Source organism: Rhipicephalus sanguineus, chromosome 3, assembly GCF_013339695.2.
Source record: "Rhipicephalus sanguineus isolate Rsan-2018 chromosome 3, BIME_Rsan_1.4, whole genome shotgun sequence".
Lineage (NCBI taxonomy): Eukaryota > Metazoa > Arthropoda > Arachnida > Ixodida > Ixodidae > Rhipicephalus > Rhipicephalus sanguineus.
The window spans coordinates 216,309,124-216,320,773 of record NC_051178.1 but is presented as its reverse complement, the minus strand read 5'-3'; the positions used below and the strand labels follow the sequence as shown (position 1 = coordinate 216,320,773).

The 11,650-nt window shown below is 49.0% G+C and overlaps 1 protein-coding gene across 3 annotated transcripts in view; it reads left to right on the top strand.

The window, feature by feature from the left end:
* Positions 1–11,650, top strand: part of LOC119388282 (proteoglycan 4) — a 287,761-nt gene that overhangs the window by 71,985 nt on the left and 204,126 nt on the right. The window lies entirely within an intron of this gene.

Sequence of the window (11,650 nt, the reverse complement as noted above, 5' to 3'; positions counted from 1 at the left end):
AATGCGAGCTTCTGCGGCAGACTTGTGGCGCAGCATATGCTACACCTTTTGTGCAGCATCTTCATGGTCATCAAAAGTTGAGCTCTTTCTCTAACGTTATTGAGGCATACAACCTAAGAAGAGCCCCGGATGACTGCAGCAGGACTGCCAATCACCTTGCGACTTGAAGATAGCTCACTCGTATTTAGAGTGAGTGTGGGATTATGCAGGCTCATCTGCCTTTGAGGAGTCATTTTCATCGCTTTGCTGCTGTGCATGCACATTTGTTCAGTAGCCCTGTATTTCCTGGCAGTTGCAAATGAAATGTCTTCAGGTCTAAAGCTGCACTTGCTAAATTACAAGAAATGATTGAAGACTTGAACCAGGTAGATGTTAGGGTATGAAGATTAATATGCAGGTAAAAAACGATAATGTTTAATGGTCCGGCGAGTCTTTATGATTAGCAACTGGACCCTAGAATTTGTACATTTAGGTTAATTACTAACAGGGGATCCTTTTCATGCAAAGCAAACTAATCAAAGAATAATGGCAGACATCCCCAAGTCATGACCAGCATCGTGCTGTCTTCACTTTTTTCATCCGTGTCCTATTGAGTGTACTACAAGCTTTGCCATGACCAGCAATTTACTGCTGTCCCTAAAGATGCAAAGTATACAACCATTGCATTTTACCTGTATTGACATGCAGTGCAGAAACTTGGAGAATGACAAGAAAATCGAGAATGCAGTGCATGGTGGAATTAAAAATGACATGTGTAACATTGAGAGAGAGAAAGAGAGCAGAGTCGGCTGGAGGACCAACATTCTTGCTTCCATTGAAAAGAAGGACAGATGGTCACTCAGAATGACTAAGTGGTTGCCAAAAGATGGGAAATGCCACTGAGGACGGGAGTGATGAAATAAAGGAATTTGCAGGCATAAAATGAAAGCACAGGGCATGGTCGTTTGGGGTGGTCCTGCAGTGGACGTAGGATAGGCTGAAGACGAAGATGATGAATAACTTCCAGGGCTAAGGAGTTGTCAAGTCGTGTCAGCTTGGCAGTTTGGCACCGCTTTGAAGATATCTTTTTTGAAAGTTTGCTAAAAATGCAGACTAGCACCACTGTCAGAATATTTTTCCCCAAAGTTTGATAAAAAATGTCTTTGCAGTATAGTTAACGGGGTCGTGAAGCAGACGTTTGGCTTGTTGAAAAAACACATCCTGCGGAAAGCTGACACGGCTATGAACTGCTCAGACAAATATTGCAGTCGTGCGCGCCGCGTAAAGGCTACAAGCGGAGCGCGAAGTTGGTGTTTTCTCCGGCGCCCTCTTTTCAAACAGAGGCCGGTTCTCACTCTCTTTGGTGGGTGGGGCGTCTGCCGGCTGGTGTCACGGATCTGCTTTTCCGCATCGCAAGAGAATAGCGTCCTTATTGGCCAATAGCCAACATAAATCAAGAGCGGTGTTTGGATCAGATGCGCTTGTTCCCGTTGACACTGTGTACAATAGTTGTTGTAGTTAAATAAAAAGACTGAAATATGGAAAAACTTTGTTGCGAGTTTTCAAAGCGATGACTCACTTTTGGTAGAGGCCAACTGTCATCTGCTGAACTCAGCCCGCCTGCACACCTTCAGGCGTAACCTAAATTTGGCCACACTGCCTTTTCGGTATCGCAGCCTCTTGTGCCTCGCTTGATTCGATTAGTCATGAATACCATAACTGACTTCAAATCTTACAAAACCTGTGTGTGGCGTTGAGTTCCAACGCCACAGATCTCGTGCTGACTTGATCAGTGTGTGCACAGATCGAGTTGCAAGCAAATTCTTAATTAACAGGCCGGAGAGCGGCCCCTCGTGAACCATGAGGGTTGGATTTTAGCTGAGGGTTTTAACACTATTATTCTTTTGACAGAGAATGCACACGATCATTTAACCTTTGGATAATGCACTTCACGTCAAAGATGTACTGAAGATGGATTCAGCTGTAAGGTCGAAATAATACAACCTGAATTCCACTGTCAACTCGCTGAGAGTACTTTTGCTTCCAGTCGTCTTCAAAGAACAACCATCTGCCTGTGTTTAAGCTTACGTAAGGCCACTACATAAGTTGTGGGGCGTCATGCAGGCCGAAGTGAACACCTTCGGCTCCGGATTCTTCGGTTTGTCGTGTCGTGCCGTTATAAAAATGATAAACGTGTGCCCTCTTGAGTGCTTCTTTATATATCGACAATGCTTCGCTCGCGAAATTCGTGGATACCAGCGTGACAAAGGTATCTTCAGCTGGCCGAACGTATGTGCATTACATGGGTGTATGCTATAGGGCCATTTTAGTAATTTCTGCCGCGAGCTGCATGCGTCCAGTGGCAGCAGCGTGTTCTGAGCTGCTCTAAGACCTCCTGTGCTTGCATTGTAGGGGTCTGGGCCAGCCGCTGCGCAGAATCCCTCAGAGACGAAGACAAGATACTGAGCAACACGTCTTTATCATTCTGAGGCTCGGCCGCGACTCACGGTCAACGGCCACTGAGCGCGAGCGGCGAGCGTGTCCGTGTCCATCGTTCTCTTCTACTGCCGGCGCGCTCGCAGCTGGCGCTCCCATAGCATGTAAAAGTTACACACGCAGACGCCACAGTTACAAGGATATTGTAGCGTGCCTACATTAGGTGCATTTAAAGCGCGCCTACTGTCGCGAGCTGCATGCAGGGACAACAGCGCCTTCTGAGCAGTTGAACGATAATCTATTTCCTCAATGAGCACTTATTTGCAATTCGCGCTTTAGCGTGGCATACAGTGGTTCTCTATAACTGATATTTTGTATTTAGTTGCTTTCATACTCGTAGACTACCTACTATCTTACTAATTAACCGTTACTGTTAAGCATCACACCACCGCGTTAAGGCGAATACCAAAAGCATGCCCCGATGTCACGCTAATCTATTGACGTTGGTCAAGCACAACATCCACAAATTTACCAGTGACATGTCTCCCGCAAAATAAAAAAGTTAATGCACTTTCACTTCTCCCTTGTGAACGTCATGTGTACTTGGTACTCCTCTTGCACAGATGTCACAGTACGAATTTTAAAAAATACGTATTAGTCCTCTTCAGTGAAACAGCTGTTCTCTAGAAAATAATGGTTCGTTTGAATTGCTAGTATACTACAGACAAACCCGTTTATAACGAACTAGAAAGTGCCGCGAGAACTGGTCGTTATATCAGTAGTTCGTTGTAAAAGGACTCGCCCTCAAAAACATGCATTTAGCGACCAAGCCGCTTTTTTTTTCTGTGCATTTTTATTGAAAAGTGCTAACAACTCCTCCGGTGATAAGTTAGGCCTTTTCGTGTTGTGAAGCGAGGGCCGCTGCGTGCACGAGTGAATTAAACCGCCTTTGCAGTGAAGCGACACCGTTTCACTGAACCGCGGTACCGCTACGTGGAGCTTATCATCCCTGGCTAGTTGCGTGCAGCGTGTCGCCTACTCGGCTCACGCCATCACTGCCGGGCCGCTTGCATTTGTACCTTGGGTTGCCGCCTCATAAAACACGCTGTATACGCTCGCTGTAAGTGCATCAACGTTTCTCGGTGCTCGTGTCGCTCAACACCAGCGAGCTAGCTTCATTTACTCGAAGCGACGCACACTTTATCTCGCACGGTGCGGCGGCGGCGAACTTTCGAACGGCAATGGCATCGCGCGCTCGTACTGCTTGTATCGCCGTCACCCCGAACAGTTTACGCCACACGTGCGGCCGAGCCGATAGCTGCAGATGACTGTGATAAGGTTGTTGGCGATAAGCCACAATGGCACATTCATCGCCGGCTGCCACATCGCCTTCGCTCTCTTCTGATGCTTATCCGTGAAGGAACCGCCGCAATCGCGCGGAAGTCGTAATCATTGATCGGCCGCTCCCTGCCGTTACCAAAAAGATGAAAGACGTTTTGCGGCACATTGTGGCGTAGACACAGTGAACATTTAAGCGCCAAAAAGTTATCGCGGTCATAGCTTATTGCATATTATGGCTTCTTGCGTTCCAAGGCGTAGGTTCATCGTAGGCAGTCATAGGTGCAGAGAACGGCACCAGGAAAGGTTGCCGTGTGAAAGCTGACTGCACGGCTTCATGCTGCCTACTATTTCTTTCTTTCTTTTTTTTTATTCCCCACTGCCATTCTGCTACTGAAGAAACGACTGGAAAGCGAGCGACCTCGCTCGTAGCGTCCGAAAGCTACGCGTGTGGTGCTCGCCGATCTCGGGTATCTTCGTCCCGAGTAAGCTGGACCGGGGCACGCGCAAGCGCGTGCCTCTCATGCTTTAGAAGGCCTACTTTAACCTTTTTTCGCTTCGTATACGCCATATTTTTACCACGACCGTGTCTGAAGTGTTCGTTGTAAAAGTAGGAGGCTTTGAAAAATGTTCGCTATACGTGGACGCAATTTCAATGGGTAGCATAGGAAAATCGTAAGTGCACCGAGATATGGTCGTTATAACCGATAGATCGTTATATCTGGGATCGTTATAAGTGGGTTCGACTGTATATTCACAGCAGTAGACAGGTTGGCTTATTCACAATTCAGAATTTTACATACATAACACAGAAACACGAGGACTATAGCAAATAGGTACAAAACTGGAAAAACTCGGTCATACATGCACTTCCTCGTTCACTCGCACATTATGTTGAAGTTCACTTATACAACAGGCACCTTCAGTTACGCTACGATTGATGAAATATCACCCAACCTACGTTAGAACACAATGATGACTTGTTGCCTAACTGCCTGTCACCTATTTTCTCTTCCACAATGTGTTCGAATGTGTAAACCATCTGTTCTGCTTGTTTGGTAATAACACACAGGCCATTACATTGAGCGAGCAGTGTTTCACCAATTTGCATGCAGAAGTTCATTTCTTCCATTTGCATGCACGACAAATAGTCATACCTCAACCGATACAGAAACAGTGTTTGCACTATTTTATTGGAATCAAAACAGTAGCATAATAGTATACCGTAAAAACCCGCGTATAGCCCGGGGTTTTTTTCTAGATTTTAGGGTGCGAAATTTCGGCCCCGTACTATATGCGGGTCCCAAGAATTTTCGGCCCAAATTCAGTTTCGGTTTCGGCATAGCGCGGTGCTATCATCATCATCAGCTGTCTGCGCACTTCTGCGCTAGGTAGTGTTAGCGGCGTTAGTCTTAACTGGTCAGTTGGTCAGTGGCCTTTGCTTCAACTTGGTGCCCATAACGACGGCCTCGATTTTGCTCCTGTGATTTTACGCCATGTCAGGACCGCGCAGGCAGTACTCTGCTGCTTTTAAAAGAAAAGTTATCGCTGCTGCCGAAACCATCGGCAACTGTGCCGCGGAGCGGCAGTTCGGAGTCAACGAGCGGAGCATTCGCGGTTGGCGGAAGCAGAAGGAAGCCCTCTTTGCATGCAGCGGCCAGCGAAAAAGTTTCCGCGGACCAAAAAATGGAGCATTTCCTGACGTGGAATGAGAACTCACAGACTTTGTGCGGGAGCAGTGAGCTGCACATCTCGCTGTCAACATCGAGCTGCTACAAGCGAAGGCAAGGGAGATCGCTCGAGACAAAGGCATTCAGCCGGAGGATTTCAAAGCGAGCAAGCATTGGGTGTCTCGCTTCATGCGCCGCGCTGGGTTCTCCCTACGTCGGCGTACGTCGATCTCCCAGAAGCTACCAGAGAGCTACGAAGAGCACCTCGTGGCTTTTCAAAGGTACATAATTGCGTTGCGAAAGGCAGTCCCCTTTCAGCTGGGCCAGATCGGCAACGCGGATCAGACGCCGGTCTACCTGGATATGCCCTCGGCGCTGACGGTGCATCAAAAAGGCTCCAGGCAAGTTATCGTGCGGTCGACTGGAAACGAAAAAACGCGGGTGACTGTAATGTTATCCTGCACGGCTGACGGTCGCAAGCTGCCACCCTACGTGGTGTTCAAACGAAAGACGCTGCCGAAGGGGGAGAAGTTCCCGAAAAATGTCGTCGTCCGCTGCCAGGACAAGGGGTGGATGGACGAATCGTTAGTCCTTGACTGGATAAAGTCCGTGTGGTGTCGACGGCCCGGAGCACTGCTGGGGCTCCCTTCGATGCTTGTGCTCGACGCGTTTCGGTGTCACCTGGCCGACTCCGTAAAGCGACTGCTGCGCGACTCCCGCACCGAGCTCGTCGTCATCCCGGGAGGGATGACATCACAGCTGCAGCCGCTTGATGTGTGCCTTAATAAGCCATTTAAGGACCATGTCAAGCGCCTGTACGTGGAGTGGATGAGGTCCGGAGAACCAGAAGTGACCCCTGCCGGACGGCTGAAACGGGCCTCGCCAGCGATGCTCTGCTCGTGGATAGTCGAGGCTTGGGCCTGCATTCCAGAGGCGCTCGTTTGCCGCGCCTTCAAAAAGTGCTCCATCTCCAACGCGCTTGATGGCACTGAGGATGATGTGCTGTGGGAGAACATTTCCGACAAGGGAGCTTCGGAAGAGAGTGCGTCCGACGACGACGATGAATGAAATGTCAATAAATGCATTTTTTCCATTTTCCTCGGACTATATTCGGGTGAAAACTTTTTTTCTCACGTTTGCTATCCCCGAATTACACCCCGGACTATATGCGGGTCCGAGCTATATGCGGGTTTTTACGGTACGTTGCTGGGCTAGTTGGTTCATAATCTTCAAAATTGGCTAGCACGAAATCGACAAGGACTATGAAGGAACACAGATGTACAGGACAGGCGCTACTCACAACTAAGTTTTAATCAGAAAATCTTCCTAGGTATATACACAGCTGAGTGGCGTGCACAGGCGCAAGGCACATGACAGTCAACAATGCTAATCAGGATCGGGAGAGCAAAACATATTCACATCATAACCAAGTTTCTAAGAACAGTTTTTCCTTACTGCGCAGAACAACAAAAGTGTCACTGATACATTCACCGTCTTTATTTTTAATGTGATAAGCCTCCATTAATTCTCTCGCCAGCGCATTCCCACTTCTGCCCAGAATTCGAATGCTAGACAGCACTGGCTCACAGGCACAAGTCCTACAATGCAGAAGCAGACGAAAAGTCAAATTATTTTTAACAGATCGCTTGTGTTATTGTGCTCGATCATTGACGCAACGACCAGTCTGTCTGATATAAACCTTGCCACAAGTGAGTGGGATTTCGTACACGACGCCTGCGGCGCATGTGATGTAAAGAAAAAAAAAAAGCACGTTTGGCTCTACGTCACATGTGCCGTAGGTGTCGTGTACGAAATCCCACTCACTTGTGGCAAGGTTTATATAGGACAGACTGGTTGTTGCGTCAACGATCGAGCACGGGAACACGAGCGATCTGTTAAAAATAATTTGACTTTTCATCTGCCTATGCATTGTAGGACCTGTGCCTGTAAGCCAGTGCTGTCTAGCATTCCAATTCTGGACAGAAGTGGGAATGCGTTGACGAGAGAACTAATGGAGGCTTATCACATTAAAAAGAAAGACGAATGTATATGTATCAATGACACTTCTGTTGTTCTGCGCAGTAAGGAAAAAAATTGCAGTGGCTTAGCTCGGCTATGCCAGGATATACGTAGCGTTAGCAAAGGTTCAGCTGATTATTCTTAGCTTTCCAGATTGTCTAGGATTATTAGCCTTCTTCTGTTCATACTTCGTACGTCGAACCGCTAATTGCCAGGCAACTATGTCGGGATCCGATGAGATAAGCTTCTCAACTCTTCTGCGCCGTCGAACACCATTTACGCTCTCCTTCTCCATGGCGTTACCCACTTGCAAACGCCAGTCAGAGGCGCTATCAAGCGGCCCCAGCGCAGTGTCAGACGGCGACTGCACAGTGAAGGCGAATAGCTGCGCGCGCCGGCGTCACCGTGTCTATGGCTACAACGTCTTTCTGGAAAGCGCAAACTGGCGGCGGCGGGTCGCGCGCGGCGGTGGCGGCGTCTGCACGTGCGCCGGCGCCAGTCTGTTTGCCGCGGCTACGACGCCACTCCTCCTGTACGCGCAGACAAGCAGCGGAGAGCCGCGCGCGGCGGTGTCGGAGAGCGCGAGATGCCAGCTCCAATGACCCAGCTGTGTGACATCACTGATCCTCGCGCATGCGCAGGACGGCTCATGACGCTCCACGCGAAATCGGCTTCGGCTAGGCAAGTGTAGCTAAGGTGGTGTGCTGGGCCAGTTGGTGCTGCATATTGTAGATTGTATGAGCGGAAAACAGCAGGAACAGTAGCGAAGAACTTGACAGGACAGAGCTTCTGACCTGTCAAGTTCTTCGCTTCTGTTTCTGCAGTTTTCCGCTCATACAATCTACAATAAGTGTAGCTAACGCTACAAAACTGTCCTTAGAAACTTGGTTATGATGTGAATATGTCTTGCTCTTGCGATCCTGATTAGCATTGTTGACTGTCATGTGCATTGCGCCTGCGCGCACCACTCGGCTGTGTATATATCTAGGAAGACTTTTCTGAATAAAGCTTAGTTGCGAGTAGCGCCTGTCCTGTACATCTGTGTTCCTTCGTAGTCCTTGTCGATTTCACGCTAGCCAATTTTGAAAACAGTAGCAGTTCTCATGTCAGTGTAAGTGTAGTGTTTGCGATGGAAAAGCACCGAGCACCGGTGGTGCTCCGAAAAGGATCGACACACACACACAGTTCCACACCACGCCTCACTTACCCTCGGCTGTAGTGAGGGTGTTTATATATATTAGAGTCGCTGTATATGCTACCTTTAGGTAGCAGAGTAGCGCATAGGTCCGGCTAGCAACCACAGCTATGCGGTGAAGTCGCACTTCGTTTTTGCAGGCGACATGCCTACCGTGTCGCCGATTAACCTGTCTGGCGTCTCGAAGACCGGCGATAGACATTGACTGTCGATGGCTAGTGTTAATTCAGTTGGCTGCAGCGGTGGCGTCGAGAAATAAGAAAATTGGCAAAAGCGGCAGCTTCTCCGCAATTCATGGTTGCTAGCGGCGTTGGAAGACAGATGCGCAACTCTGCTACGTAAAGGTAGCATATACAGTAACTCTAATATATATCAAATGGCGGCGCCCCCTGGCGCCATACAACAGAACAAAGTATATTACAATATGCAACATTTCTCCTCCCCTTAACAAAAAGAATTACGCTATGTAGTCTTCCAAGTACTGTGGACGCCGGCGCTCTCGCTGAGGCCGTGCCGATTGGTGTAGTGGTTGATGTCGTGACGTGGAGGGATGACAACCGTTGGCGGGACTCTGATGACTCCACGTCTTGCCGAAGCTGCACAGCTTGGGTGTCTCGAGGTACCTGCAGACTTACAGGCGGTGATACAGTGGGTGGCACAGGAGGTGGCAACGAAGGTGGCACAGTGTCTGTTTGGGGTATCGGTATCAGTTAATCGTACTGTTGTGGTGACTCTGTTGGGGGCTCTTTCAGTGTGCTCTTGGAGAGTTTTGACGCATGCCAGGTAGTGCTGTCATTCAGACGATAAGTGTTACGGGCTACCTTGGAATAAATGACCCTAGGGCGTGAATACTGGGAGGACGCTTTTCCTTGTCCTTTCTGATGCACCCGTACTTGGTCACCAGGTTGAAAGGAATTGTGGTAGGCAGGATGTCTGCGATTAGCATCCTCCTGCATTTTACGCTGATAGCATTCAACACGCTGACGCAGTTCCTGGTACTCGTTATATGGGTTCTCATGAAAACTGTGCGCGGAGAAGCCTACAATGTGCAAGCGCGTTCGCGGTTGGCGACCACGCAGCAAGTAAAACGGAGACAACTTAGTTGCAGTGTGCGGAATGGTTCGATATATTGCGACGTAGTCGAGAACAGTCCTTTTTAGAGGCCTTCGTTCCTGAAGGGCACACTGAATGAATGACTTGAGAATGCGGTTAAACCGTAGATTGAGGGAAATAAAGTGAAGATCTGATGTGCTTGATTCCCTCGGTAGTGAGATAAGTTTCGAATTCCACAGAGGTGAACTGGGGGCCATTATCAGTGACGATTTCCTCGGGCAGTCCCTCTCTGGAAAAAACTGAGGTTAAAAAGCCTATTACAGATTGACTGGTTACTCATGATGTGAACATCACCTCGGGCCTCTTCGAGTAGTAGTCTACCATGACAATGGCGTACCGACAGTCTTGAGGGGCTGAATGAAATGGACCCATTATGTCTACAGCCACCTTCACCCAGAGTCGGGGAGGGTATTCGGTTGGCTTTATGGGCCCCTGTTGACTCTTGTCCGACTTGTCAGCACTGTTGCAAATTTGACAGTCGCTTACATACTGCTCGACATGTTTGCGAAAAGCTGGCCACCATTATGTGCAGCGAATCAGGTCTTGCATTCTCACTATGCCGGGGTGTCCTTCATGCACGAGTGCGAGCCCCCGCAGGGGCGTCTGCGCAAGCAGGCGTTTGGTGTGTAGCGACACCACGGACCCGAGCTAACGAGGGGTTTCGACCCCTCCCACGCCTCGCCGTGCGTGGCTTTGCCATGTCCGGGGAAAAGGGGATCCTGGGGGTTGAGCCGACGCCGGGTGTTTGGACTGTTAAGGCCCCCCGGCAGACGCAACACACCCCTTTGGCCCCGGCTTCACGTAGACGGCATCCTTGGGCTGACCCACCCAGGGGAAATCGGCAGTCGCCTTTTCCTGTCTCTCTCTCCCCATCTTCGTCTATCTCTCTCACTTTTAACCTTTCCTGTCCTCTCCTCTCTTCAGTTAACTTCCGTTTTTCCTGGCGGCAAGGGTTAACCTTGTGCAAATAGCCAACCTTGGTCTAGACGCATTAGGTTATAGCAATGATGTACGGCTGACGCGTGCAAGTAATCGTAAACTCGTACCGTCCCCTCGTTGGGCTCCGTGGTGGGTGGCCGCCATCGTTGCCGAAAGAAATATACATGTCATGCATAAAGCGTTTCCCTTGCTAGCTGATCGCACCGCCACAAAGCGGGCGCGCACTGAAGCCTCCGTCAACTTCTTTTTCAAGCAGAATGAGTCTTTCCCCCGCTATCGTGTTATACATAGCAACAGACCTGAGAAGCCAGTAAGAGCGATCTCGCCATTCCTCGTGGCGAATTCACTGACACAAACAATCGGACCGGGATATAAGGCGAGCAAAATGGCAAGCGGCGACCTCCTTCTGGAGCTGTGTGACAAGGCACAATATGAGAAACTTGCTAACATTAGAGCTCTTGCTGACACATCAGTAACAGTAACGCCCCACCGATCTTTGAACACTGTCCGAGGCGTAGTCTCTGAAACTGACTTGCTGGAACTTTCAGAAGCAGAGCTTTTGGATGGCTGGAAGGACCAGAATGTCATCACTGTGGAAAGAATAAAGATCAGACGAGATAACACCAAAATACCAACAAAGCATCTAATCATCACTTTTGCCTCAAGTACCCTGCCAGAAACCCTTGAAACGGGCTACACAAAAACCCGAGTAAGACACTATATTCCAAACCCGCGCCGATGCTTGAAATGTCAGAAGTATGGCCACGGCTCTCAAAGCTGTCGAGGCCACCTTACCTGTGCAAAGTGTGGAGAGAAAGACCACTCTTCGGAAAACTGTTCTGGCAAAACCCACTGCATAAACTGTGATGGCGATCATCCTGCATATTCTTGATCCTGTGAAACCTGGAAGAAAGAAAAAGAAATAATCACCTTGAAAATAAGAGAAAACATATCGTATAAA